The sequence below is a fragment of the Barbus barbus genome, assembly GCF_936440315.1.
Source record: "Barbus barbus genome assembly, chromosome: 42".
NCBI lineage: Eukaryota > Metazoa > Chordata > Actinopteri > Cypriniformes > Cyprinidae > Barbus > Barbus barbus.
This window is the reverse complement of record NC_136720.1, coordinates 7,556,157-7,582,843: the sequence shown is the minus strand read 5'-3', so window position 1 is coordinate 7,582,843 and position 26,687 is coordinate 7,556,157. Positions and strand designations below refer to the sequence as shown.

Sequence of the window (26,687 nt, the reverse complement as noted above, 5' to 3'; positions counted from 1 at the left end):
AGAGATGTTAGAGAAAACGATGAATATTTATAATATAACTAGATTTGAAAATAAATTAACATTATAAATTAACCAAAACACCAAATTGGCTATTCAGATATGGAGCAAATTTGATCAACAATTATATATATTTTTGAGTCCAATACAAAAAATAAGTGGAATGTATTGAATATTATATAATGAAAACAGGTTAAAAAAAAAGTGTGAAATCAAATCATAATATATTTTCATATACCATCAGTACACAATCTAACACCTTTTGTCTGGAAGTTCTAAATGAAATAGATTAGTTTAATACTGAAAATTGCCATGCATGTTTTTTTTCATGCTAACATACTAAAGTTTTTGTTTTGTTTTTGACAATCTGTTGAATTTAGATATCTTTGGTTGTTCCCTGTCAAAATAAACTGGACAGAGGCTTGGCATGAAAATAGGAATCTGAAATGTGGTAAGGCATTAATCTTAATGATGGATATCCTGCCCCAGAGAAACCTAGAGAATCCCTAATGATGTTGGGCACAGTTGGAGAGATCTTGCCATCCAGATGATAATTCAGGAGGGAGTAGAATGTTCTTGGCTGAGTCATTTAGCAGCATAAGGGCAGTTTTGACAAGGTTGACCTTATAATGTGCAACATTCCTTTTTTAAAAGTCGTTTAAACTGGTCAAGAGAAACTTTTGTAAGGAGTTACTTTACATATATCACAAGCAGTGCCGATCCTAGACATTTGGGGGGCCCTACACAAAACTGTTTTGGCGGTGAGGGTGGGGGGTGTTTGGGGTGTACGAGTTATGAATTATGAAACGCCTTTATCCGTGTTCACTCACGCTCACGGGAAGCGCTTGAGAAGCACTCTTCCGCGGCTCGGTATGCTTTCAACTCTTTTTATTTTGTCTCGAGCAGTGCGCACTGCATTAAAAGAAATGAACATTTATGTTTTCTTAGCCGCTGGCCAAATTCAACAAAACTAAAATTACATAATCTTTGAGAGCAAGAGGGCCCCCTGGTGTTCCTGGGGCCCTACGCAGCTTGCGTACTTTGCGTATAAGGAGGATCGGCTCTGAGAGCATGAGACAACAGTGTCAATAAACATGTATAGTATAATAACTGTGAAAATGATGGGTCGCTTAGACTCATATGGCCTTCTAAATATCGAGTGAAAGATCAGCTGCTGTAATTACATTGAACCATATATTATTAACTGAATTACAAGTGAAAAAAGATGATGAAAAATCTACTTTAAAAGCATTTTCCAAGCTCGTATTAATGCCACTTGAAGGTTTTCATTTATTGATTTCAGTGAGGTGAAGGAGGGAAAAAAACTGTTTCCTATTGATGCATATCCATTAATATATATATATTTATATTTATATATATATACAACCCAACTGCAGTTTGCTTAATGCTTTCTTTCTAATTAAAAGTATTTGGAACATTAAGAAAACCTTTATCAGAGATTGAAAAATTCAAAACATTTAGGAAAAAAAATCACAGGGTTCAGTGTTTGGTTTGGATAGGCAGAAGTAATAACTTTGTACAGTAAATGACTGTCCTTGTCTAACTTGACCTTGTTCTTATTAAAGTCATGTGGGACTTTGACTGCAAACAGGTTCAATCTCGCAGTCAGCATCGCACTGCAGCCTGAGTCAATGAAGTGTCAAAGGAACACTTATGAAGCTGCCACAACTGGCATTATGGTCCTCTGGCTGAGCAGAAATAAGACATCACACACTGGCTAGTGTCCAGTACAGTATGTAAGTCAAGCTCTCATTGCCTCTCTTGCTGAGCAAGTGTCATGGCATCCATCCGCAACGCTGGACATAGTCCCCATCCTATCAGATGTGCTGTACCGCTTTCAGGTCTGGGAGGAGTAACCAACTGCAAAATAAAGAAAAGATTCAGTCTCTTGAAGCAAATGAAGTTTAACTTCTCCCAAGACCAACAATGATGATTCATACTGTATCTTTGTACGAACAAATCTGTCTCTTCTTCAAACTAACAGCACTGTAGATGGAAAGGTGTATATTCTTCATTTTAGTGTGGGCCAAGCAGGACGACCAATGAAGAAATGAAGAAGACCATAAATGGCTTGAAGATTACCTTTCTTGATGGAGCAAAGGTCCAAAATTAACACTCACAAATCGCACTTAGAAACTACTAAAGAAATGATATTTCGCAACTGGCACGTCCGATAACAACTTGGTAACACTTTAAAATAAGGTTCAATTTGTTTGACAAAAGTTGGTGCATTACACATCAATCAACTATGAACAATATTTTAACAGCGTTCATTAATCTAATTAAGGTTAATTTCGACATACTGTGTTCTAAAACATTCTAACATTTCAAGTAAATTTATAATTTATACATTTTAGTTAACATATTATGAATATACTGTAAATTAATGAATAATAAACAATAGCGTATTTATCAATTAATATTAAGTCAAATTATTAAATGGTTTAATGCTTCATTGTAAATTTATGTGATGTAATGAGCTGTTTGTCACAGATATGCAAGAAACAATAATGGAATTTTTATAGGGACACAAATATATATCATATTTTGTAATAAAAATGCAAAATACAGTTTCATGTCAGGTAATAAATATGTATAGACAGTAAATTTCTGTACTTTACCCACCATTGGTAGGTAAAAATTCAATTTTGCTCCCTGCATACACCTCTTAACCCGTCAATATTTTCCCTTCCAGCTGGTGACAGTATCCTCATCCTCAGTATCCACCTCTCCATTGGGCCTTTTCCCAGTGCCCTGTGTCTCGTTGTCTTCTAGCAGGTTAGTAAGCTGCAGATTGTTCCCGGATCTTCTAGATTAGCCATCAGCATTTTCACAATCTTTTTAACTCTAGCCTGTTAGATTGTGTCACTGCCGGTAAGACATCCGTTCAGCTAAGTGATTTATGTTTAATACGGAGGTCTTCTTTCTGGCTCATGGTCTCTGTTGTCTACTCAGCTTCAAACAGTAGAGCTTTGATCTGTGTGAAGGGAGTCGAGGCAATCACATCTTTCAACGCTGTGCTCAAGGCTGAGTCAATAACCTGTTAATGCACCTGCAGGGCCATGAAAAATGGTGTCCTCTGAGTCATCCTGAGAAGTTGAGGAATATAAAACCGAAAGATTGTCTGATGGTCAATTTTACTTCAAGTAACAGCCACAATGACACCTTTGCAACCTTGATCCAAGTTACATACTTTTTTAACTCTTTATTAATTAGCTGTGTTCTTTTGTAAATATGAGTTCAGCCTCAGGTCTCCCAGCCTCGTCAAGCTTGTTAGGCTGGTCTGTTTTTATGGTTTTAGAGGGGTTTGACCAGTTGGTCAGGCAGCGAGAATAAATGGTTGACCATACCAGCTAAACGCCAACTTGGCTAGGCTGGGAGACCAGGTAAACCAGTTAAGATCAACAACCCCCAGTTTATTTTCAGCAGAATTCCCCAGGCAAGACATGAGGAATCTACTAAAATATCAGATCCAGATTCCAATTCCAATTTGCTTTCATGCCTTTAATGGTTTAATATGTTTTTTGGAAAATACACTATTTTGAGTAAAAGTTTTAGACATGTTTTATATTTACACTTTATTTTTTTGTTAATCATACTGTACGTACAGAGAGTACAGTTCAACACCTGATCAATTTAGATGGGTTTGGAGGCACTTTTCAGTTCCTCAGGGCAGGCTAGGAGACTAGCAGACTGACCATGTTTTCTAAACTCATCCATGTACAGTAATTGGCTACATTGGGGGACCAGCTAAATCAGCTAAGACCAGCAAATCATCAGTTTTTCGGTAACACTTTACAATAAGGTGTCATTTGTTAACATTAGATCATGTATTAACTAACATGAACAAACAATGAACAATGCATTTAATATTCTATTTATTAATCTTAGTTAATGAAAATACAGTTGTTCATTGTTTATTCATGTTAGTTCACAGTGCATTAACTAATGTTAACAAACACAACTTGTGATTTTAATAATGCATTAGTAAATGCTGAAATTAACATTAACTTAACAAGTTCATTGGCCCATATAATCATTAGGAAATAGAGTAAACTTATTTGGCTTGCTGTCCACTGATGAGGGGCTCGATGAAGCAGCTTCAACTCGAGCTCTGATATATCCCCCAGGGACTTGATATAAGTTGATTACAAAGGGCAAGTTACCTAAGATGAAGGTGGAGATTGGGGAGGTGGAGGGATGCTGGAACAGCTGAGACTGTAGAGAGGTAAGCAGCTATACTCTGGCTGTTGATTGATAGATCAGATGGGCTCGCTCCTCCCTTACTTATGTTTAGGAACTTCATTAAGATTAATAAATGCTGTAGAAGTATTGTTTATTCTTAGTTCATGTTTACTAATGTTGTTAACTAATGTTAACTAATGAACCTTATTGTAAAGTGTGACCAGTTTTTCATTTTCTTTTTTCTCAGCAAAATCCCCCAGGCATGAGAATCTTCTAAAATAGATGCCAGATTAAATTTTTTGAAGAAACTGAGTTTTCCAGCCCAACTTCAGCTCTGCTACTAGTCAAGCTGTAAATGATATTCATCCCATAACCTGAGGAATGGTGATTAGAACATCTGTCCCTTCTTCTGAGATATCGTCATAACCTTAACCTTTTTTCCAGACAACTGCAGGGGCTTTTCCCCATCGCCACTGAACTGGACCTTGGTGCGGTGAAATGAAGATGAAAGGCCACCGTGTGGTGTAATCAGATTGTCTCCTGCAGTTGGGTCTCGTATTTATCTTCTCTTGGCAACCCGCTGCGCCACAAACTCTGGCTGACATAAATCACAATTGGGCCTCAGTCAGCTTTCATTCCCATAGAGCCACTGAGAGCCCAAATTCAGCCCACAGGAACCCTGAGCTCAGGTCACAGTCAGCTCAGCCTGAACTTTATTTACAATGGCTGTTTGTGTTTGTAGTAAAAGAAAACTCTAATTAAGATGGATTCCTAGTTAACAACATCATGATGTTGTCTTCAGGGGCATCACAGTGACTTTCTATGCGGGATTCCCAAATTGGAGCCAAAAATAGACATGCAATGGTCGAGGTTCTTTGTGGTTTCTTTCAGGTTATGTGTCATGTTCTACAATGCTGCTGAGTTTGAAGCAAGGTTGGTATCCAGAAGTAAATCTGTCTTGTAACTCTGCAAATACACAATGAAAAACAAAGTTTTAGGGCTTATTGGTGGTACTTGTGCAAATATTATTACTCTTGCTCATACAAACGCTAACCCAAGTATCTAGTAGATGTCCTACACCATTTGTGTCATGGACATAATTGCTTTTGATCAGTAAAAACACATTAAATATCCAGATGTATCTCACTTTTGACCTAGTATTTTCACCTGCCAAGTGGTATGATGGGTTTAAAAGAGGCCAGCTGGTAGGGCTGCGCAGTAAACCTTGTAGTTTTCTTGTTAGCACGTCCACCTTCCATACTGGCTGTCATTTATTTGAGCCTTGCTCGGAGTGGGCCAAGTGGAATTGGTAGTATAGGCAAAAAAAGCAGGAACTCAAGCTACATAGAATAAAATAAAATATCATAAACCAGAATATCACAGAGTACTCTTTTGACTTTGACCAGTCAGAAACCACATTGTAACAACCTACGTAGAACACCCTAGCAACCCAATAAAACAACACAATTTACTTCTTAACCACCCTAGCACAATGCATTGCTGGAAAAAATGAACTAGCAAGTTACAACTGTTTCTCAAAACCGTAGAAACATGGTCAAATCTCTGTTGTTTGAACCACTTTGGTTCAAAAACATAGGTCTGTCATTAATGACATCAAGTGAAGCTGGTGGGGTAATAGCTTCTGTTAACTGAATTTACCCGTCGATGAGAGTTTTATTGACAGGTGATCTGACCAATCATAAAGCGGACTCTGCCATTTTGTCCAACAAACAAATCAGAGGGGAGAGTAGATTACTTTTTGGTACATTTCAAAGTAAAAAGTAAAAAAGTAAAAGTCGTGACGTACTCGAAATTGGTGCTCTGCGTTTAACCCATCCAAGTGCACACACACAGCAGTGAGTAGTGAACAAATGCACACACACACACACACACACACACACACACACACACACCCGGAGCAGTGGGCAGCCATTTATGCTGCGGCGCCCAGGGAGCAGTTGGGGGTTCGGTGCCTTGCTCAAGGGCACCTCAGTCGTGGTATTGAGGGTGGAGAGAGCACTGGACATTCACTCCCCCCACCTACAATCCCTGCCGGCCGGGGACTCGAACCCACAACCTTTCGATTACGAGTCCAATTCTCTAACCATTAGGCCACGACTTCCCTACGAAGAATAGAGTAGTACATTTTTGGTACTGTATGTCTTTCCACGGTTGAAACCATATACCTTCTGATGTTCACTCATGTTTATTTTGTACTATAACTATAAACAACGAGATGATCAATTTACGTGTCGCTTGAACTGAGGCATTACAGTGATCTGTCACATCGCATTAAAGAGCCACAAAACTGTATTTATTGTTTGAATTTCTTAAATGACAAAAATCAGAAAGCTGAGATTGTTTCACACCAAAAGTGTCTCGTCTCGTCCTCTTTGCTCCACAATGTATTAAATAAATTCTCTGAGATGCTACTTTGTTTGTACTGTATGTTTATTATTTTTTTTTTATGTATACTACTCTGATGTTTGATTCATCATGGGTTCTCTACTGTAGGTACTCTACAAAAACTGTGCTGATTGTTGACGTGCTAAAATATATAGAAAGAATTGTATGTACATTTAAATGGAATTAAAAATATGGAGGATACAGCTTGATATCACAAATTTTAGTGTACTGTTTGCGAATGCTCAGTAGAACTATGGTTTCAAGATACACGGAATCATTAAATAATGTTGATAACAATGCTTTTGAGAAAACCACCACAGAACAGCACTTTAAGGGTGAGTTTAGAAAAAGCAAGCACCACATTTTCTGTTACGGAGCTCCAAGGAGGAAGATGAGATCAGGCAAAGATAATCCAAAATAACAGTCTTTAATAACAGTCCACTCAAAAAGGTGTAACATAGATAATAACTGGCAACTGAAATGGGGAAAACTCAGGATTTATAAACCCAGGGGCTAATGGGATAATTAATTAAACAACAGGTGGTGACGATGAACTTAACAAGACACAGGCAAAAACTAGGTCAAAAACAGAAACTCACAGATGTGACATTTTCTTGTTATATAATTATTACTTTTTGTTAGTCATTTGGAATTCAAAGCTGTAAGTTTTGTCACTTGAACATTAATTTTTTCTGGCTTCCAACACATCAAATCTAAGATCTGATTGTTCACTTGCAGCCTAATATATTCCACCCCTTGACAGGTGCCATTGTAAGGATATAATCAATGTTATTCACTCCACCTATTAGTGGTATAATGTTGTGATTGATCAGTGTATATATAAAGTTTCTAATATGCAATTCCATATGTGAATTGCTGAGCTCCAGACACACCAAACGTCTTCTGGTTGTGGAATCCAAAGGCGACATCTGCCACATTGGCTGACCAGGTTGTGTGTCTAAATAAAATAACTTACCTTGGTCGCAGCCTTAGTTTGGCAGTCAAGTACTCTGAGCAAATCTACACTGGCTCCTTTGTCTCTGAACCAACTGCTTTCCATATGTTGCATGACTACAGTATATATCAAAAATGCCTTCAGTCCACTGAAGAATGGATCACACATGGTTTTAGACGGGAAAAAAAAGCCTTTAAAAAGGAACAGATGTCTTCATTTGCATACATTTGAATTGTTCATATATCATCTACATCTACAAAAACAATAAAGGTACTGGTTTGGCTTGTCTGAAATGAGGGGTTTGGGTGTGGAAAAAAATCAAGTTCCCCTCTGGACTTAATTATGGAGACGAATGTGGAGTTACATATCTGTATTCTAAACATTTTTGAGTTTTATGATTTGTGGGATGAAAATGTCTGAACTTTCTCAAAGTTTCGTCTAAAACGTCGTTTTACCTGCATTCTTTTGAATTCAGTAATAGTTTACTGGTGTGTCTAAGTGTGTGTATGAAGCCTAATTAGAGGAAATTAAAATCACTTCTATGCAAGTCTCACAGTGACATCAGAAGCATGCAACTATTGCCTAACAAAGGTGGAAGTGTAGTAGGGTCTCCTATACGGTGGGCAGGATATTGCTGCATGGTTTCAAAGATAATCTGTGCAATTGTAGTGTTGTAGTACTCAAAACTGGACTCGGTGTCTATCTCAAAGTACCGTTCGTGGACTTAATCTTGTTGTAAAAGTGTATGTGACTGATGCAAAACCAGTGTTCATTCACCCCAAAGGAAAGCATGTTCACTGAATCGTTCAGACCCTCTTCAGATTTCAGCCTGGACTCTAATGAGCTACTAAGGTGATATGGGTGTTTTTTAGTTCTCAACAAATGACATGATCTGCGGTCTCATTCATGTTTGTAGCACAAATGTTCTAGGATGAGTACCATGACAAGTTTATTACTTAAGCTAAAAGATTTGTTCAAATTACTAAATCGATTAAAAATAACAACATCAAACACTAATGTTATATACACTCCTTTTTTTGCTCTCTATTGTTGTGTCTTGTGTGTATGTCATGGGCAGGAGTTAAGAACACACCACATTGGTCTTCTCCCAGTGAGCACAGCACGGCTTTTCTATTTTCACCTTGTGACTGCAGGCAGATGGAGGCTGATGTAGTTCATAACAGCAGGTAAATTACAGCAGCGAACATTAAGACACATGCTTGAGTTGCACACTGCAACTCACAGGAGATGAATTTAAGAAAGTGCAATAAAGCGGATAAAGTGCCACAATTTAGCTTATAGTATAGTGTAAAGAGATTACATATGGATTGTATTTAACAGTTTCTTAATAGATTTCATTGATTGGATGTTTTTGTTCATCTTATATTTTAGCCTGTTATACCGTACTATGACTATTTGATTGTACTATTACCTCTGTACTAATCATTGCATTTTCTGAGTGGACGTCACCACATTGTCATTGAATGAAATTATTGAGGAAGCTAATTAGTATTTACAATAATGTTAACTGTAAAAAAAAAAAAAAGACTTGTTTATGAGGCAACATAATTTAGCAACAAACTGCATTATTCTCTGTGAGAGGATAAAATACACCAATAAAGCCTTAATTACACAGATAATGTACACCATTTGCTCTCAACTACAGATACTTTTATGTCCAAGGAGATGATTTTTTATTTTATTTTTATTTTTGTTTTATTAAGGTCACACGCTTTTTAACATTTTATTATAATTATGATTTGGATGGATAGATGGATCACATTTTATTTGGACCAGAATCAGTTGAATGTGCATGATTCTAAAACATCAAGCCGCCACTGTTTACAAAGTCACAACATAAGAAAGAATATCAGAATTGAATATATTGAGTCTGCTATGTTGCATGTCTGTCTGACTGTGCATCTTTTTTTAAATGGCTGAACCTTTAGATGATGGAGAAGGAAAAAGGAAATGAGGGGTTAAAGACACAAAAAGGGACATGATGGGGGACAAGAAAAACCCATTGAACGGACACGTTGGTAATTAACAGCTGCCTTTGCTCCGGCTCCATTTATTATGCAGTAATCTTAGCGGCCCTGCCCCGTGACACCCTGTAGAATGAGATCAGCTCCCCGCAGACACCCGACATCTGAATAGGGCTCTTTCAGCTTCCTCTCACTCATTACTGTGTGTATGTGTGATTCTGCACATGTGTTTGGGTTTCAATAGTCAGCATGTGCCATACAGATACGGTGAATCTTTTGTGTGCCGTGCTAGTACTCCAAAATAAGAAAGGTGGAAATTGTATTGAGAGTATATTGATTGTGCAGGGCACTTAATGAAAAAGGAGAGGGAAAAAAAAAGAATCTCAGTGTTATAAAGGCATTCTCTGAGGTTTTATGCCAGGTGCTAAAAGAGTGTGTATAACAGGGATGGGTAAAGTTCAGAACTCTGGCTCCCTTTATGAGTTGACTAGACATATGTCTCTTAAAATTCAATACGGTCAACATTTATACATGATTTAGCTTTAATTTAGCTATATAAATATTGATATATAGTATACATACTGCATATATTAGAAAATGTTGGGAACTGAGGTGGTGCATGTTGGTTTTAAACACCTACAGTATAACTCTCAAATTCAATTTTTTTTTTTTTTGTGAAATGTACCCAAACTAAAAATCCAACATAAGTTTAATGTTCTAAAATTCATGTAGACGGTAGAGTACTATGTCTGAATTCACAAGATTCATAAAACAGCAAAGTACTCAGAAATAATGGCTAAAAGTATATTTATAAACTAAGATTAACCCCAAGACCAACAATCTCTTTAACTCTTACATATAACATAGACCTAGATCCAGTCTTTGGCTGCCATTGATATAATAAGCTGTGACTTTTACAATTATTTACATGTACTTTATAAGTAGTTTTAATATCAGTTTATTTCAAACTCGTGTTTTTTCTAATGAGCTTCTAAAATTTAATTTTAGTCATTTTAATTTTAGGTATCTTCATTTTTGCTTAAATATAACAATTGGATACTTTATATAAACGGCTTCTGAGCAGATTAATCTAATGGTCTGAAGAATCCCCATCATCATATCAGTGCAGTTCCCTATCAGTCGGTCACTCCGAGTCACGTCGGTGACCGACGAATTGGGATCCCAATTCGTCGGTCACCGACGTGACGTCTCCGTTCCCTTCTTCAGGGAATGAGGGTTACATACGTAACCGAGAAGATCTGTCATGAATTTACAATTAGGTTAATAGTTCAAGAATTAGTTGCCCACTAATCTGAACTGATATTGATGGAGACTTACTTGGTATTTAGACTAACTTGATATTTTCAGCCTGAGGGGAAAAGCCTTTTCAAATGAAACAGTAAAATGTTCATGCACAAATGGCACAGATTCCTGAGGATGCTGCAGGTACTAGACAGAAGAAAAAGAAAGAGAATAACACTCAAGAGGCAAGAAGGAGACGTATAGGTAGAATAGAAGACAGTCAAAAGAGACCTAAGGGTCTGCTTGAACCATTTCTGTTCCTAAAAATAAATCTGGATGAATCCTTCCCCTGCGGTGGAGCTGAACAAATGGTTCTCATTACCTATGTAACCACCAGCGCATCTGTCACTACCTTAAACGAAAAAAGAAAATACTCTTCTCACATCACTCACCCTCTGATTGATGCGCCAGTCATGGGGTTTGTTGGCCGATTTGTTTGGACATGACTCATGTGGCGTGAACACAAAGGCCTGGCGTCCCTGACACCCGTACCATGGTTTAAGGCCTTGAAAGTAAAACTGGGATCTTTTCACTCACAGAGTAGATCTTTTTAGATGGATAGGCAGTGAGAACTCGGCATGTCGTCTTTTGTTGTGGTTGGGTTGTACAATACCACCGGTGACTGACTCTTTTGTAGTTTTATCAGCTGTGCTGACAGTTGGCCAGAGGACTATTGGGCTCGGCTCAATAGCTCCCTTTGGAAATGAAGGACACTAGATTGAAAGAGTGGCTTTCAGTATCAGTGTAGTAGTTGATATCATGTTCTGATAGATTATCTAGTGTTCAAGATGGCTTATCAAAACATATAGAGTCACTATAGTGTTAAACACAGTTTGGTTCATAATTAAGGAGAACTCTTGTTCAATGTCACTGTTCTTTATTATTACTATCACATCACTATTATTTTTGTGCATACTTATGGTTAAGTATTTGAACTAACCCCTCAACATAACTATTGAACTTTAAGGGATAGTTTAGCCAAAAATGATCCTCAGGAAGTGTCTTTCTTCTAAAGAAGATGATTTGAAGAATGTGGATAACCAAACAGTTGTTGGTCCCCATCAACTTCCATAATATGGAAAAAATAAATAAAAATACTATAGAATTCAATGGGGACTTGTTATTGAAAGGCTACTCACATTCTCCAAAATATCTTCTTTTTTGTTTAGCAGAAGAAAGAAACGCATACAGGTTTAGAAAAACTTTAGAGTGAGTAAATGATGACATATTTTTGGTGAACGCCTTGTTGAGGATAGAAGGATAGAAAAATAAAAAAATTGAATGATACCAGAATATTATAGAGACATGGAGATGGTCTCATTTGACTTGGTCCATTATGAAATCAGCCAGACTGACCGCACAAGCAACCAACTAAAATTGCCGTTGTTACCGCCCAAAATAGCACAGCAGAGCAAAGTGCTAAAAAACAAATCAAACTCCTCTTATTCAGAGTCAGCACTACTCCAATGGTAATAACTTCTGTAAAAGAAAATGTGCATTTCACCTCTGTTATAAAACTTATGCACTCAGACAGCAATTAATTCACTGCTTTTCAAATAAATACGTTTTTGCCTTATTTTATGTTGTCAGTAATGTACACTGATGTATTTAGTGTTACATTTTCTCTTTTTGTGTTCATTCAATCCCAATCATGTTCATGGAGTACAACCCCCACTGCACAGTTTGCATGCCTTCTTAATCAAACACACGTGATTCAACTCATCGATTCATTAGAGACTCCAACCTTGCATCCCAATGTTCATACTATCCATCGTAAATAGTATTTGAGATTAGAATAAGTGTGTCCCAAAGCATAGTATGTTGAAAAGAGTATTCCAAATGTCTACTATTTCAGATTTTTGAAGTGTGGATCCGTGCACACTGGTTAAGGCTAGAAGGGATAGAGCTAACACTACTGCTCATGTGCACGTTAATATAGCATAATTTGTCGGCGCCAATAGCCTTGTGGTTGGTGTGCCGACATATAGCGCAACTGTGCTTGTAGCGACCCGAGTTCAATTCCTGTCTTTAGGTCCTTTGCCGATCCCACTCCCCTCTAATGCTTCCCTGTCCACTGTCCTGTTCATTAAAGGCATACAAACCCCAAAATATAACTTTTAAAAAATATATATATTTATAGTATAATTTTTGTCACACTGTTCAACAATAATTACTGTTTTTGCATTATTGTAAAATATAATAGGTATAAAATTTCATCTATTGTTAGTTTCTGGTTTTAGCTGTATCCCTTCTAGCCACAACTGTGCACACTCGACGGCTATTGCCCACAAACCATTAAGCATTAAAAAGACTACAATCATGGCGGATGTGCATGACCGCAGGTTAAGTAGAGAGGTTTAGATAAAGACATTGCATTGGAGACATCAAAAAGTACAGTGTTATGGGGTTTCCAGGAACGTGATCGGGAACTACTGATTTAGTTAATAGTAATGGGAAGATTATAGCATTTTATCATTTTAATGACTCTCTCATTCAGTCTCCTTAATCAAAATGAACTAATCTTTATTCAAGCCATTTAGTGGCATTAAATGTTTTATTTTCAACATCCAAGTTCCCCAAACATGGCCAATCTTGATCATATTTTGAATTAGTGAGAAAAAAGTAAATAGTAGACTGGTACATTAACATAATATGACTTACTGAAACAGTTATCAGCTTTAAAAGTTAAAAAAAAATTTTTTTACCATAAATTTAACAGGCTACATTTTTTCAGGAGGGTTTTACAGTAATTATACAATAATAATTTATGTTTTCCAGTGAAAATATATAGTCATATAGATTAGGTTAATTTAATTATGGTTAAAACAATTAAATTATGGTGACAGGAAATGACTGAAAAGAGAGTTAACATATTGTCATATTACATGTTAAAATGTAATGAAAAATCGTCTAAGAGTATGTCTAGCTGTTTCTCACACAACTTTTGAGTTGGACCAATGAGATTAGGACTAACTTTTCTATGAGATTCTATTTGAGTTGGAACAAGGTCTTTTCTCTGTTGCCAGGTGGCTAATGTTGGTTGCGCTTCATTGGTTTAGCTCTGTGAAAGCATTCACCAATCACCACTGGTTAAGTAAAGGCAGAGTGGGTGGAAAAGGCATGTCCACCTGAAAGGCCAAGGCGAGACACGCTCTTGATTGTATCCCATCCGTGAGGAGGTAAGGTAGATGAGCTTTTGATTGGCTGGGGGGCTGGGGGGACGGGCGAAGATGGATTTTTGATTGGGTGAGAGAGCGCCCAAGTCCGTTCGGTCAGCCTTGAAGAGAGTGCGTCCCAGCAGAGGCCGTCATGATCAATGTGGTCATTACAGCTCTTCTTTAGCTCGACTGGAGCACTGCTCTGGCTTGGATGTATGGAATAAATTAAGGGGAAATGGACTATAAAGAGAAGGGGTCGGTTTAGCAGCAAATGTCAGTCTATTCAATAAACCAGCAGGTTGTGTTTATTACTTAGCTTACTGGCTGTGACATACCACCAGATTATCTTAAATTACAAATGCACAGACACTGGGATATCCCAAAACCACATCCAATAGGGACTTTATTTATGGTTTAAAGTCACATTTTAAATTAAATGTTTACAATTGTACATTTTGTACATGTACATTGTAAAAATGATTTTTATAAGCAATAATTAACACAAAAGATGATTAGAGTACACTATAACTACACTACTATGTATACTATTGGAGTACACTTTAAAATAAAGGTTCCAAAAATGTTTTTCGCAACAATGCCATAAAATCATTTTTCGGTTCCGTAAAGAACCTTTCAGTGAACAGTTCTTAAAAGAACTATTTTTAATTAGTTCTTCTTAGAACATTATATCCTCTGTAAAGAAGCTTTTGTGGAATGAAAAGGTTCCATGGATGCTAAAGGTTTTCCAGAGAACCATCAATGGCTCAAATTTTCAAAAACATTTTCACAACATTTTCATAACTTTCAACATTGTTTATTCTGTGCTAGTGTGGATGATCAGGTTTTTATTCATGAATGGCTTCGGCTTTGTATAAATGTACAATGTCCTTTGTATTTATGTTCAGTTAGCCATGATTAATATTCCACAAGCTCCTAAATGCTAGCTGAAGTCTTTTTTTTTAATGGATTACATGCTTCTGCAACCATTACGGGGCCAGAATAACCAGTGTGGCTGACAGAGGCCATTTGGATCCATATCTCAGTGGTGGTTTGAGCCTGGATGGTAAAAATGAATGTTTTCAGAGATTTCCCAGAGGGAAAAAGCCAGCATCTTTGTTCCTTTTCACAAGCTCATCTGACACGAGCACCCTCGGACTGAACCGTATTTGGATACGAGAATGACTGTTTGCTTGTTTTAATGGATTTGCTGTGTGGAACATCTCCAGACATATAACAGTGACTGAGAGAGAATGATTGAATAAGAGGGAGAGAGATGCAAGGAAAATGAGACAGATACAGAGCCATTTGGGGGAGCTATAGTTCCAAGCTCCGGAAGGCTTATCGGATAAAAGTGTTGGATTCAGGGATACACGGTATATTAGGGAATCTCATTTGAATAAATGAAAGTCACATTTCACCCCTAAATGCTCCTTAAGAAATTTATATGGTCCTAAAAATTGCTTTTTTGTAAAACACTTAAATATGACATGTTTTGACAGGTTTTGAGAAATTCACCCATATTTGTATTTCTTCTTTCCGTGAGAATCCGTTGCTCTTTTCTCCAGCCCAGCTGTTCAGATAAACTGTCTCCTGTGGTGGGCATGTCAGTTTAACCCTATCAGATAACAATAATATTTGTTTCTCGTCGTCAGCTCACAGCTCTTTCACCCGTGCAATAGCTCGAACTGCCAAATAATCAGCAAATAGACCAGATAGGAGAAAACAAGGATGTGACTGGAGGATACGGTGTACTAAACAGCACAGATTTTGGGTAAAGGGGATAAAAGCTGTATTATTTCAAGGTAAATTGTAGTGTTTTACAAAACGACTTGATTTCATAGATAAATGGATAGTTTTGCCGTATCTGGTCAATCCTAGATTTTCTAAGGATAAAAGAAGATATCTGTGAATCAGATTTAAAAACAAATAATTTACTCACCCTTATGTCATCCCATAGGACTTTTGTTCATCTTCGAAAGACAAATTAACATATTTTAATGAAACCAACTTTTCAATGAACCTTTAAGCTCCAAAAAATAAAGGTGTCATTATAAAAGTAATCCATGTGATTCAAGTGATTTAATCCCAATTTGTGAATATTTTGTGCTCATAAAAAAGTCTTTATTCACAAAATATATTCACTTCCGTATATCTGACACCCATTAAGGAAAGAACCACAACACACATGAATGAATGATGCATTTATATAGCGCATTTATTGTGTATTGCCGTACACCCAAAGCGCTTTACAATCATGTGGGGGGGTCTCTCCTCAACCACCACCAGTGTGCAGCATCCACTTGGATGATGCGACGGCAGCCACAGGACAACGGCGCCAGTGCGCTCACTACACACCAGCTACAGGTGGAGAGGAGAGAGAGATAGAGCCAATCAAGTGGATGGGGATTATTAGGAGGTCATGATAGACAAAGGCCAGTAGAGGGAATTTGGCCAGGACACCGGGGTTACACCCCTACTCTTTACGAGAAGTGCCATGGGATTCTTAATAACCACAGAGAGTCAGGACCTCGGTTTAACGTCTCATCCGAAAGACGGTGCTTTTTACAGTATAGTGTCCCCGTCACTATACCGGGGCGTTAGGACCCACACAGACTGCAGGGTGAGCAGGGTGAGCAGGCCTCACTAACACCTCTTCCAACAGCAACCTAGTTTTCCCAGGAGGTCTCCCATCCAGGTACTGACCAGACTCAACCCTGCTTAGCTTCAGTGAGCAACCGGTCTTGGGCTGCAGGGTGATATGGCTGTGGCATATGTGTTGTGTTGTGTTGTGTTGTGTTGTGTTGTGTTGTGTTGTGTTGTGTTGATGCGAAAGTGGACCTAAGTCTTGAATGGAAGTTGGTCACTTTATTTTAAAGTCCAATTCTTGCTATTAACAAACCATTAACTGTGACGTTTGCCTCAATAAACTACTAATTTTCTGCTTATTAATTGTTAGTTAAGTTTAGGTATTGGGTAGGATTAGGGATGTAGAATATGGTCATGCAGAATATGTATATATGTAGTAATAATCAGTCAATATGTTATTTAAAGGCATGCTAATAAGCAACTACTTAACAATGAGAATTGGTCCCTATACTAAAGTGTTACCTGAAAGTCTTATGGGTTTGGAACAGATAGGTTCCAGTTAGGACAGATTTTTCATTTTTTGTTAAACTATCCTTTAAGCAAAAGTCTTAACTTGCTCTCCATTTCATCTCATTACTGTATATAACATATATAACCATCTTTTGGTGATTTGGTGATTGTTCATTCCTATTTGTTTGGGATGATACATCACAAAGCAGTATGCACACCTATGAAATAATCATCATGTTGGGGTAACATAATTTGTGTGCAATTATCTGATAATCAATAGCAAATTCACAAACATTCTAAATCATTAACATCATGAAAACATCTGCTCAATGTAGACCGCAACATTTGTGTTGATTGACAGGCTAGTTTTTGAATTGAAAACAAAGCTGTCAGCTGCAAATTAAAGGCTGAAATTTGAATAGTTGCTTGTAATGTAATGTCAGTGAATCACCACCACAATAAACACATGAAATAAAAACAATATTGTGCATGATAACAGTATTTGTCAGAATTCCAATTTGAAAATCTGGATGGAATTTGTCAATGTGAGCGGTTCTAAAAGGCAAGCAATTATGTAACTAAGCCTAATGAATTTAGCTGCTAATACTTTACTTACATGTAATCACAAACAGAATGGCTACATTTGAATATTCATACTTCCTCACTATTCACTTTGCTTTCTCATGAGGCCACGGGAATAAAGTTGTGCATGGCACATGACGATAAATGACAACATGACGAATGAAAGATTCAGTCTGGATTACATTCAATCTACATAGGAGGTCATTTGTAATGGTAGTAAGTATCATCTATAATCGATCTATAAATCGATCTATAAATTATATCTCCAGTAGGGAAATATCTATTAGCCTAATTAATTTAAGAACATGTATGTTCATGCACTCATTAATGGCTGCAGAACCTTTTAAGCCAATCACCTGAGCTGTACATGTCATGTGACTAATCACTCTGGAGCCTCAGAACAATGCTAATTGGCTGCTGGCACCACAAGAACATGGCACTACAGTCCCAGACACTTCACTAATGACTGCTATATCAAAGGCAGCAGATACGTAGTATCACAGGAAAATGTAACTGCTTTAACACTAAGCATGAAGGTCCATCCTTAACCCCACCCCTAAACATTACCATCACTGGATCGTAAACAGATCATGTAAAAATGCATGAATGAGATTGTACAAATTCATAAAAATGATCCACCTAACCATAAAATTGTTACAAATTACCATGAGATTGTGTTGGGAAATTCTAAATGCTTTTCATGCTTGTAAGCAACCTCCAAAACAGAGTCAAGCACTTGATTTATGTTAGCTTAGCATTAACTAAACATCGTAAGTTTGGATAGACCTGTAAAATCATAATTAGTTGCTGAAATGTGCTCATAAACCAGAGGCTTGCAGATGGCGAAACTAAGTGTGTGACTCAAAACACATTCTTTACATTGTCGAGGAAGTTGGTCTAACCACTGTAATTTTAAGGAAACCTTGTTTTCAGTCAATTAAACTCTCAGTGAACTGAAACTCATTTGGGTAGCCACAGAGGCAACAAATGCAATATGGTTAATGGCATCATTTAGCAGAGAGCTGCGGCTCACACACTGATGGGGCCCGCTGAAGGAAAGAAAAGAAAACATTACAAAGTGTAATTACTTTAAGCACCATTAGGGATGCAATAACTTTCAGGGAAAACAAAGTCCAGCTTTCGCTCTCCGCTTGAATTGGACAGAGAAAAAGTGCAAGGCTTTCTAACTTTGTCTTTTTCAAATTAAAAAAGCATGAATGGAACCGGCTGTTGTTGGTGGTATTTCTTGCTCACAAAGACAGCTGTTTACCTTTTGTGTTTTAAAGGTCTGTTCATTTTTTAAAATAATTATTTATATTTGCTGTGTATGTTCTCTTTGTGCAGTAAATTAGTGCCATTTGCTAATGCAAGCATTAAGACAAGCTATCGCTAATGAAGAACAAAAAAGAGACCAGCTGACCAACCAGCCAATGTCAGATTGGCCCGGCTGGGAGACCAGCTAAAACCAGCAACTTCCAGTATATAAGAACAGCCAATCAGCTTTAGCAATTTCCTCCCCCAAATATTGCTTAACACTGGCTTTGGGTTGTTTCAACTTTTAACCACTAAATCACCGTAGCAACTGCCTGCATTGCGCAGAATCTGCATAGCAACATGCTACCCTAGTGACAAATAAATATACTTAAATGTATTTGAAATACATTTATGTCATGCTAAGTACTTATACTGAAACTGTATAGCAATGTGCTAAAACCACTCGAAATATCTTAGCAATACCCTGGCAACAAGGTGAACATCCTAACAACAGTATACTTTAGCAGTGTGCTAAATACACACTTAGCAACACCCTGGAAATCATTCACAACCCCCTGGCAACGGAATAGTACGGTGACTGGGAGGGGACGTCTTCAGTCCACTTAGTTTTGTCGTGACCATGACATATTAACTCGTAGGAACGTGATATTATGTCATGGCCACGAGATCATTTTGTCGAGGTAAAAACATTCTTATGTTGCCACGATTTTAATGCGTAAACAAACCTGTGTGACCATAGCAACCGGGGATTAAGGATTTATTAATATTTTATTTTGAATTAAGAAATTATAATATTAATTATTGAAGAAATTATGACATTATTAAATTAACCATAGGCTTAGGCTACTGGACTGTAGGCCATTGCAGGATTCGAATGAAGTTTATCATGAATAAATGTTACATAATGCACATAAAATAAAATAGGCCTACAAGAACAGTTTTTAATTCATCTCACAGTCTTGTAGCTGTGTCCATTAACTGATCATCTTTTTCCGTAATATTTGTATATTATTATTATTATTATTAGCCTATTATATTTTTATATTCGTTTTCCCCTTCATTTCAATCTCTTTAAATATCGTTCTGACTAGTTTTGTAAATAAGCCTACTGTAAATGCTTGACATGCAAATAAAACTTGACTGGAATTTATAGCCTAAGGAAGTGCAGTTCAAAGGTTGAATTTAACATTTTATTTTGAATAATTAATAGCCTAGTGTTTCGTAGAGGAATGAATCATTCACGTCGTTGTAAATGAAAACACAACACGCTCATTTATCATCACACACGGGCATAAATATCTTTCAATCATAAAGGATTGGCATAATTCTCAGGCGTTTACAGTATTTGCAAAATATATGGTGGCAAATAGCATAATTATACAGAACGTTAATTAGGTAAAGCGACACGCAAATTGAAAAGGGGAAATAATAAAATATTATATTTATATGAAATAAATATAAAAAATATAGCCCTAACAAGTTAAAATAATAATATACAAATATTAAATAAAATGTTTAATGTTAATAAAAAATGTTTCATCTATCGCTGATAATCCCAGGTTGCTATGGTAATGCAGGTTTGTTTACGCACTAAACTTGTAGCCACAAGAACATTTTTTTATTTCCTCAACATAAGAAGTCGTGGCCACGAGAAATGGATGTTGTTCCCTCAACACGACATAATAGCAATATGTTGTGGCCACGACAAAACTAAATGAACCCAAGACATTCCCTCCCGGTCATCGTAGAATAGTAATGTTAAAAAACAACAACAAAAACACATTTAAAACACCTTAGAAACCACACAACAACTCCCAGCAACCATCAGAAAACCCTAGTAACTGCATAATACCTCAAAACTACTTTGCAATGCTCGGTAACCACCCTGGCAACCACCCACATGACCCTAGCAACTACATGCTAAAAACACCTTAATAACTACACAGCAGTTTTATACTACATGCGATGTTTGACATTCAGGCATATGAGCAGACATTTCATAGAAAACATTCTGCAGCAACCAAAAACATTTGATTTGTTACACCATGAAGTAGTGGTCTAGAAAAATTGTGATTTTGTTGAAATAATAAAAAAACAATGAAGGCTCATGGGACATTAAGCAGTGCTCTCTAAATGTCCCTTATGATATTGTCTTGGTTTTAGATCATTAGCTCTATATGGTCCCCATCGCGTTTCAAGCGTCAACTGAAGATAGTTTTACTGTTATTACTGTGTGCTCAATTAAACTGTGAATTTGAGGCCGTTTGCAGTGTTGTCTCAATGAATCGCTCTCGATGACAGGAAGTACGAAGGGTTTAATGATGTAGGGTATGATGAGTAGGTGTACATTACATCCTCCAGTCCTTCTCTTTCTCTCCGCTACCACATGACCTCTCTGAACACACAGAGGACCGGTGATCAATAACACCTGGACATAACAATTTGCATATTTATTACGTTCAGCTCTAATACTCCTAAATAAGCTGTTTTAAAAGGTAGAGACATTTGTGTGGTCACTGAATAATATGCAAGGCCTTTATTGTGAGTCTATTCCACATGGCATTCCTTTAGTGCTTTGTCTCCATTGGCTTTAAGTTTGTTTGGCTCAATTGCTAGAAGGTCAAGTTATTATTTTTTAAATAATAAATAAAAAGAAAACAAGTAGGTAGAATAGAAAAAAATGAATAGGGATCAGAACACTTGTGTTAGAACACTTTTAACATGCCACAAATGCTGTAGAAGTGCTAAAATATACTCAATCGGGAATATTTTGCAATGGAATATAAAGCCCAAAGCCCTTTTTTTTACGTCTGCTCAGACCCTGACGTGACGCTAAGCACTTTTCCACGTCAAAAGACCGTCTTTATAAATATGAGCGCTGGCGTGGATTTAAGCATACACACACTCTACGATCAAATCTGAGCGTACGCACACTTTATAAATGAGGCCCCAGGTACTTTCCCATTGCCAGCATAGGACATACCTTTAGTACATAGTATAAGTATTCCAATGGGGACGAGGCCTTAAATTCAATGGCAAGGTTGGTGTCTGGGGCTCAGGTGTGGTTTCTGCAGCGAGGCTAGACAGAGTCCATCCAATCTCAGCTGAGTTATTTAAAGGAGGAGCGTTTTAAACGCGCGTCAAGTCGCAGATGTTATCACCCTCACAATGAGCTGTCTCCAAACAGTGGTTTGAGAGCCTGCAGACAGCTGTTTGTTTGTCTTTGTAATGTCTCCAGGGAAGAGTCGCTGAATGAGACGGTCTGTCTCGATGGGGTGCAACCAGCAGAATAAATCAATAAAGACGTGGAGACGCTACAGAGAGGAGGAAAGGAAATGGAATTTACTTTGTGGACGAGAGATGAGAAAATTACCCGGCTTCATTGCCATGCTGGTCCATATAGCAGCATAATGTATGGACCGTATCGAAACTGTGAGCAAAACGAAGACCTAAATATCCCTCCATCTCTCTCTCTCGAGAACAAGTTATTTCTCCCCCGCAGTCATTTTTATGTAATAAGCCTGTTAAATGTGGAGGCGCCCCATTCGTCATTTTTTTTTTCAGCCAATGACATTTGTCAGGAGCACAGGCCCTGTATTATTAAAGGCTCTTAAGAATTACACTGAAACATGAGTAGATTTAATGTAGCGGATTCATAATAACAGCTCTTGACAGATTCTGCCTTCCCTAGAGCTGAGAGATCAGATGTGTTTTGTACTTTTACAAATGTAGGATGATGTTATGTAGAGGTGAAGTGTGTCATTTTTATGCTGAAATACTTTCTGCTATGCCAAATGAATATGCCGAGACAAATATTCATAGGCGTTTGAATATTTATTCAACCAAATATTGTAAACACCGACTCTGTGGTGCTTTCAAAATACACTAATGGTGCATTCATGTTGGAAAGCTCGTATTTATGAGCTGAATGCATATGAATCCCACCACAGTGTAGTAATTATGAGTCACAAACTTGGAACTTGTGTTTGTGTCAGTAGCTATGTTTCCATCCAAAATTGGGAGTTTAACTTATGTACAAATTTGGAATTTTGCATAAAGCATCTGCAAATAAAGCACTGTTTCCATCTCATGTGTTCAATAGAACAAAATGGGCTCTTCCTGGGAAACTGCTGCAAAAAAATATCTTGCTTTTTTATATCATAAATGACAGACGAAACGCAATAAACTGTCATGTTATCTTGAGTTTGTAGGCAGATACCTGGTGTTTGTGAATGCAGTTATGTGAGCTGATAAACCATATAATTTGATGATAGACTTTGGCTCAGGCATTTCAGAATGATCAAACAAACATTTGAGATGCTGTGCAATGAAACTGGTCTGCTGGTTAGTCCAATTATACAATCATAACCACTGTCAAACCACTGGCAAAGTCATATCAAAGAGTTTTTTTTGTTGCGCAAAGAGGGATTTATTGAAACTAAATGTGGAATGTCTTATCAGATAAACAAAATACATATTTGCCTAAATTGAGGGCATAAGTTTTTCATCCACATTTTTTTAATTTATGCGTATGTTGGCGTTGCCTTATTTTTTATGCAATATCCCAAAATTTGCATAAAAACATGTGAATGGAATCATGTCTATTGAGAACCTGTGGTATTTTATGGTAGTCTTTGGTATTTTGGAAGAGCTTCATCTGTCGCTTGGTACAAGTTAGTCAAATTAGGTGGATGTGGACATGCCCTCATCCTCGAAACCTATGAACAAGGATGAACATGGTTTGTGCCAACTACAATGTGATTTGAACTATAAATTATTGACTGCCAAGAATCTGAAACCATTAGAGTACAACAGAAACAAAACACATTGTTGTGTTTATGAAGTTTGAATGTTGATCAATTTAAATGTTTGATTTTTGTTTAGTTTTGTACAATGAACAATTTTGGTACTCGATTGGATTACCTAAAAGTAAAACCAGTTCCCTATCTGTCAATCACGAGTTACAACCGAAATAAAATTTAAAATTTGAATAAAATGAAAACTAAAAGACTTTCAAATCACATGAGCCAATATTTTATTCACAATAGAACATCTTGCACTTTTATCCACTAAATGAGCTCATTTCAAATGAGATGCCTGCTACAGGCCAAGTTGGCATGGGGCAACAAAGGGCTGAAAAAGCAAGACATTTTGAAAAGATACAGCTGGGAGAACATCTAGCAACTAATTAAGTTAATTGACATCAGGTAACATGTAACATGATTAGCTATAAAAGGGATGTCTTAGAGAGGCAGAGTCTATCAGAAGTAAAGATGGGCAGTGGCTCTCCAATCTGTGAAAGAGTGCATAAAAAGATTGTGGAATACATCAAATTGCAAAGGCTTTGCAAATCTCATCATCTACAGTGCATAACATCATCAAAAGATTCAGAGAAACTGGAGAAATCTCTGTGCGTAAGGGACAAGGCCGAAGACCTTTGTTGGATGCCCATGGTCTTCGGGCCCTCAAGCGACATTGCATCACTCAACGGCATGATTGTGTCATTGACATTACTAAATGGGCCCGGAATACTTCCAGAAACCACTGTCGGTAAATACAATCTGCCGTGCCATCTGCAGATGCCAACTAAAGCTCTATCATGCAACAAGTTAGCCATATGTGAACATGGTCCAGAAGCACAGTCGCGTCCTGTGGGCCAAGGCTCATTTAAAATTGACTCTTTCAAAGTTGAAAAGTGTTCTATGGTCAGACAAGTCCAAATTTGACATTCTTGTTGGAAATCACAGATGCCGTGTCCTCTGGGCTAAAGAGGAGGGAGACCTTCCAGTGTGTCATCAGCGTTCAGTTCAAAAGCCAGCATCTCTGATGGTATGGGGGTGCATAAGTGCATACGGTATGAGCGGCTTGGATGTTTTGGAAGGCACTATGAATACTGAAAGGTATATAAATGTTTTAGAGCAACATATGCTCCCACACAATGCAAAACCACATACTGCAGCTATTACAACAGCATGGCTTCGTAGTAGAAGTGTCCGGATGCTGAATTGGCCTGCCTGCAGTCCAGATCTTTCACATATAGAGAACATTTGGCGCATCATTAAAGGAAAAATATGTCAAAGATGACCACAAACTCTTCAGCAGTTGGAAACCTATATCAGGCAAGAATGGGACCAAATTGAAACCCCAAAACACCAGAAACTCATAACCTCAATGCCCAAACTCTTCAAACTCTTTTGAAAAGAAGAGGAGATGGGTTGTATGTCGTGACTCGACATATGTCGCGACTTGATTACTCGGGAGCCCAAGTCATCTCTGATTTTAAGAGCAAACGGCAATGAAATTTGGCTAGTGGATTGTGCATGTTGAGCCACTCCCTGTGCATACAGGTATAAAGAGGCGACAGGTGCATCCACTTATCAGATTTTTGCTTCGGAGCCAATGGGTGAATGAACTCCAACTCTACAAAGCCAATTGTTTCTGAGAGCTGGAAAGAGAAGAGGCTGTTCTGGTTGGCAATATGGCGCATAGAGTGATGTCCCTGTCATCAGCGATTCCCCCGGGCACTTCAACTAAAAGAGAGGTTTCTCTAAAAGAGCAAAAACACGGGTCGCGTCTTTTTAAAGTTGCCACTCCATCCGTGTCCTCTTGGTTGCGGTCGTTACCTTTCTTCTGTCAAAGGCTACGATCGTTGTCTTCAGTGTCTGGGCATCCAGCACGCTAAAGCTGCATTTGTGGATGGTTCATGCATTCTCTGTGAGCGTATGACCATGGCAGTGCTGTGATCGCACCTCTCTCTCCTCACGAGGATGAGACACCCTCTGTCACTACTCATCCTGGTTTGTCTGTCACAAGCAGAGGCTAGTCCTCTGGGAGATCCGAGGATCACAGTAAGAGCCTCTCCGCCAGGTCCGTCCTCACGGACCTCTCACTCCTCCCGCAGTGGCTGTCTTGTGCAGCTCCCGAGTGATTTGGGACCAGTGTTGCCAACTGCTTTCCATTGAAAGTGGCTAAAACTGGTAGCTAAATGTCACTAGATGACATCATAATGGCAAATTCACTGATCTATATAAAGATGTCACCCTCCACCTTGAAAGTGTATGTGGTTGCCATCGCAGCGCATCACAATGCTAACCTAACCGTGCTGATTTCCATCAAGAGGGTCAGGGACCTCCAATCATTTTCAGTGAGCAAAGAGTGCCTTGTGTTCGGGCCGGCTTACTCTCACATTGTCCTGAGAACCTGGCCTGGATACGTGTCCAAGGTTCCCACCATGCCTTTTCGTGATCAGGTGGTGAACCTGCAAACACTGCCCGACCAACTCTTTGTGTATTACGGAGGTCAACAGTAAGGGAAGGCTGTCTCCAAGCATAGGTTGGCCCACTGGATAGTGGATACCATCGCCTTGGCATACCAGTCCCAAGGTGAGCTGTGCTCTCTGGGGGTGAGAGCTCACTCGATATGGAGTGTTGCCTCCTCTTATGCATTGGCGCACGGTGCCTCTCTGGCAGACATTTGTAGAGCTGCGGACTGGGAGGGATGTGAGTGCCTTTTTCCTCCTACAGTAGAGTTGCCCGGACGGCGAACCCTGGTTGAGTATCCTATAGCACTCCCAGCAGTCAGACTGGGCGGAGCAGTCTGACACCAGGCCCAGTATTGGTGTTAGCTTGCCTGTGTCTCCGGTAAGCCCATGTACTGGGATAGGTGTCCATATGTCTTGATTCCCTTTGGACAATCCCATGTGTGTATTCTTCCATGGTAAAGTTT

At 38.1% G+C, this 26,687-nt stretch overlaps 1 protein-coding gene across 1 annotated transcript in view; it reads right to left on the bottom strand.

Moving 5' to 3' along the window:
* Nucleotides 1–26,687, bottom strand: part of LOC306861483 (uncharacterized protein) — an 814,549-nt gene that overhangs the window by 178,454 nt on the left and 609,408 nt on the right. The gene's annotated exons all lie outside the window — the stretch shown is intronic.